This window comes from Aegilops tauschii, chromosome 1 (genome assembly GCF_002575655.3).
Source record: "Aegilops tauschii subsp. strangulata cultivar AL8/78 chromosome 1, Aet v6.0, whole genome shotgun sequence".
NCBI classification, from domain to species: domain Eukaryota; kingdom Viridiplantae; phylum Streptophyta; class Magnoliopsida; order Poales; family Poaceae; genus Aegilops; species Aegilops tauschii.
In genome coordinates this window covers 354660872-354666002 of record NC_053035.3, presented here as the reverse complement: position 1 = coordinate 354666002, position 5131 = coordinate 354660872, and positions in this window count along the sequence as shown.

Below are 5131 nucleotides of genomic sequence, written 5' to 3'. Positions count from 1 at the left end.
CCTTTGGTACTAAGGAGGCAAGCGCAGGCGCGGAGTACCGAGGCATCAAGCAAAGGTTTCCATATCAGTGCAACGAGACCAAGACCAGCAGGACGGCAAGATGGAGGTCACCATGGAGCCCAAGGCGGCGTCACCACCAGAACCTTTTGCAGGCGAAGACCGGTTTTGTCAGGATAAGCTGTACTAGCTGTCCCCTTTCAAATTGGCCGTTGTTGGCTCCCTTCCCGCTCAATATTTGGGGAGAGGACCAGGGCCTCTATAAATAGAACTAGCCACCATCGTAGGAGATAACTCATTAAGAGGCATCTCACCTGATCCTTAGCCACACACCAAGCACAAGAACACCTCAACCTCAGGGGGCTGTTCTTCCCCTTGTACTGTTCATCATCAGCCCAAGAGGCAATCCACCACCACCACACTGGAGTAGGGTATTACACCACAACGGTGGCCCGAACCAGTATAAATCTTGCGTCTCTTGTGTTGTGAGTTCGTCCACGAGATCTTAGCAAGTTAGGGCGTGGACCAGTAGGAGGGAAAGAACTTCGCGCGCACCCCAGAGTTCGAACCTTAAGGGTTTTGCCGGAATCCATGATCCGACATTTGACGCGCCAGGTAGGGGTGCGCCGAAGCTTCCCTTCTATCGCTCCGCGTCGCTCGCTTCGTCATCTCCATGGCGGACGCACGCCGCGCCCGCGCCGAGCGCCGGGCTGCCCTCGCCACCCGCGTTGCTCAGACGGCTCCCGTCATCGGGCCACCTCATTGTTCTCCGTCGCCTGCCGCCAATGCCGCCACCGGCCCGGCGGGGAACGAGCAGCAAGCGTCCTTGCTGCACCCCTCGGTGCGGCGGGACGGCCGCACCGCCACTCCATCGCCGACTCCCGCTGGTTCGTCGTCCCACGCTCGTCGCGCTCCCATGGACGCATGGGCCGCGCTTCTCATGGCGCACGAGCTCCTGCGCTACCGCCCAGTCAACGACCTCTACGAGGACTGGCTTAACCGCAGCGCCGAGCTCGTCCGCGCTACAGGGGGCTCCCCTGCGCCGTCCCTTTCTCCGCCTCGCCCTCCGCCAGCTACGGGTGACGTAGCTCACGGAGCACTTCCACCACCTCTGCCCCAAGATGGCGCCCTGGCGCCAAGGCGTGCGGCTCCGCAGCGCGACCCACCGCATCAGGTGCCCGCACGTGAAGAAAGAAGCTGTCAAGAAGTCCCCCGACCGCAAGAGAACGCTCCGCCACTCCTCGCACCGCCGCGCCAGGATCGTTTGCCGCGACAAGGCCCCACGCCGCTTGCCGTAGCGGCGCGCGGGCATCAAGACCAAGCTCCACCTCCAAGACGGGCCCCGGTGACCACAGCCGGCTGCCGCGCCTTCACTCCTGAGCTGCACAGCGTCGCCTGACCGGGCAAGTTCAAGCCAGATCTGCCTCCTCGCTACGATGGCACCCCCGACCCCGCGAAGTTCTTGCAGCTCTACGAGCTGAGCATCAAGGCGCCCAACGGCGACGAGAAAGTCATGGCGAACTGGTTCCCCATGGCTCTCAAGGATGGCGCCCGCTCCTGGCTCCTGAACCTGCCTCCGGGATCGATCTCCTCATGGGACGAGATGCGCAACCGCTTCGTCGCCAACTTCCAGGGCACTCGCGACCGCCCCCCGGCCGCGGGTGACCCGCGTCGCGTCAAGCAACAACCAGGAGAGACCCTCCAGAAGTACATCTAGTGCTTCAACAACGTTTGTCTCAAGATCCCCAAGGTGATGGACGAGGCCATCATCTCCGCGTTCTCTGATGGCGTCTGCGACGTCAAGATGAAGGAGGAGCTCGCTATCCACGAGGAACTGTGCACATCCCTGGAGCTGTTCAACCTGGCGACCAAGTGCGCAAGAGCAGAGGAAGGGCGCCTCTCCCTCCTTGAGCTTCATGCTGCGGACCCGGAGGAGAAGAAAGCCAAGGCCAAGGACGTGAAGCGCAAGGGAGCAGCCGTGCTCGCGGCGGAGCCAGATACCAAGCGCGGCAGAGACCAGCCCGAGTCATCCAAGAGCAGCCGACCATTCTGCGCCTTCCATAACCTGCATACCCACAAAACCAGCGACTGTCAAGAGCTCAGAGCCATTCGAGAAGGACGCTTCGGTCGACGCCCCGAGTGCAACGACCGGGGCTACGGCCGAGGAGGAGGACGTGGTGGCGGACGCTGGGATGACCGTGGCCTGCGCCAGGAGTGGTGCGACCGGCCTCGTGAGGACCGCTGGCAGGATCAGCCTCGCGAGGGCGCCTGGAGGGACCAGCCTCGTGAGGATCGTCCTCAGGGCAACGCCGGTCTTCCCCCACTACCGCCACCGCCAAGAAGAAATGACGACCACCATCAAGACGAGGGGGCTGGGGGCTTCCAGGAGCCGCGTGCTATCGCCTGCATCTTGGGCGGAGCTCAGGCCCCAGCCTCGCAGCGTATCTTCAAACAGTTTGCTTGTGAAGTGAATGCAGTCCTCCCCAAGCTCGAGGCCACACGTCCGCTCAGGTGGTCCAAGTGCGCCATCACCTTTAGTTCGGCAGATCAGCTCAAGTGCGCAGCTACCGCTGGTGCCCTCCCAATGCTTTGTTCACCAGTCATCAGCAACGTGCAAGTTACCAAGACCCTCATCGACGGCGGCGCAGGGCTCAACGTCCTGTCCGCGACACGTTCGACAACCTCCAAGTGCCGTATGACCAGCTTCAGCCTACCAAGCCTTTCTCAGGAGTGACCAACGGTTCCACTACCCCGATCGGGCAGGTCCACCTCCCCATCACCTTCGGAGAACGCAAGAACTACCGCACCGAGCTCATCGACTTCGACGTCGCGCACATCCGCCTGCCGTACAATGCCATCCTCGGGTATCCAGCCCTGGCCAAGTTCATGGCGGTGACCCATCACGGCTACAATGTCCTCAAGATGCCGGGAAGCGGCGGAATCATCACGGTCCCATGCAAAGAAAGAGATGCGGTGTGCTCCCTTGAGCGTGCCTTTCAAGCTACAGCAATCGACGACCCCGACAGCAAGGGCGAGTGCCCTCCTGAGGCTATCCCCAAGAAGAAGAAGCAGCTGCGCCGTGCAGGACCTCAGGAGGGTGGCGTCGCAACTGGAACCTCGTCAGGATCAGCGCCCGTGCCAGGGGAGCCTCCCTCCATCGCATAGGAAGGCGTGCCCGGCGCCCTCCTCGGGCAGGGCTCGGGGGCTCTCTTCTGGAGGGCCTCCGACCTTGCCAACATCACAAGGGAGGCGCTCGGGCACCACTTGGAGGCGTGCTTCGCGGCACGTTTCCCTCAGGAGAACATAGGGCGAGGAGTGCCCACCGCTCAGGAGTTCATCACCAGGACCACTCAGGAACTGCAAGACGCAAGGGCCATGCGCGGCGGCCGCCGCTCACCAGGCGCAGCTCCCCATCCAGGCGAGGATGCTGGGCTGCGCGTCTGCATCGACGTCCCAGGGCTCAATAGGACAGCATCTCAGGAGCCCTTTTGGCCTTCGCACGTGGGCCGCTGCGAGGGTCCACCGCACAGCTACGTTCGCATGCCTTTTGGCCTGCCGAGCGTGTCGTCCGCCTATCAGCGCAACCCGCGGAGCATCCTGGCGGCTCAGGAGGCCAGGCATCGCGCCGTCCTGACGGAGATGGAGACGATCCTCAGGGAACCACCTGGACCCCCAGAGCCTCCCGAGGCTCAGGGCCCCGGTGGCTCGTGAGGAGCAATCCCTTCACCGCGTACCTTCAGCTGCCCCAACTCTCCTTTGTCAACAGAACCAGGTGACATTTTCCAAGTTCATTTAGCTGGGAGCGCCCCTCGGGCTGCATCATTCTCAGGCCACGTGGGTCCGTTCCAGTGGCATGTATCCCTTTTTATGTCTTTAGCTTACCTTGTTGGGGGCGGCCCTCGGGCTGCATCATCCCCAAGCCGCTCGGGCCCGACCCAGTGGCATGTATCTCCCTTGCATTTACTTAAGCCAATTTGCTTTCCATGCTTAACCTATCTATGACTATTACCTGCTCGATCGTCACCCATCATGGGAGCCGCGCGCCGGCCATCCTTCTTCAGGATCCTTCACGTGAGTAGGTTAGGCACGGCGTCTGTGCTTGGGCCCGTCCCTGCAGCGTCGATAAATCCAACGGCTGAGCTCTGTCTGGCGGGCCGGCCCCGTTCACGTCACCTCCTGGGGCCGTTGGTGCTTGGCTTTCTCACGCAATAGCCTTAGGAGATTCGTTCGGCGCAGGTTGGCTGACCACCTCGCAGGATCAACACAGCGAACAAGAACCAAGACCAGGCGCAACCCACCTTGAGGTAGGGCCTCGTGAGTCTCGCGCTGGCTCACGAGTGCCTAGATACACCTCGTCCAGCCTTGCTGTGCAAGCCACGTGTCAGGGCGGGGCTGTACACGCCCCGGGGCTCTCCGCAGTAGGGAGCCCCCCTCCCACGCCCAGTGGAAGCACCATGCTCCACGCTGGCCGTCGACACTGCCGAGGAGCGGCTATGCCCGTGCACAAGCGGAAGCACTATGCTCCACGCTGGTGATAAACAACTGAGGGCAGCCTCACGGCCGTACCAACCTCAGGGAGCCCCAGAGCTCAGTGTCCGGCCTCACCGCAACACCTCCCCTCAGGAGAGCCGCGCGAGGGGCTGCGCTTGGGTCACGCCCGAGCGTACGCCGCCCAAGCCAGGTCCCTCGGACCTGGTCGTCGCACGCCCCTCCCGAGCTGAGCCTCGGCGAGGGCAAAGGTATGGAGAATGTTTGCGCGTCAAGGGGGACTCCTGAGCATCGCGACTCAGGAGCCTAACTGGTCACGTAGCCCCTCACTCCTTGGTCCGTCCTGGTCTCCGGTCGGCCCAACGGCGGTTGAGGTATGCGCGGGGCCGGGCTTTGCCGACGTAGAACATTAACCTATCCTCGCATATCCTTCCTATAAGCTGTTTGCGCGTCAAGGGGGACTCCTGAGCATTGCGACAAAGGAGCCTAACTAGTCACGTAGCCCCTCACTCCTTGGTCCGTCCTGTTCTCCGGTCGGCCCAACGGCGGTTGAGGTATGCGCGGGGCCGGGCTCTGCCGACGCAGAACACAAAGCAAATAGGAAGAAAATCGCAAAATCTCAAAGCAAATATTACAAGTAATATCG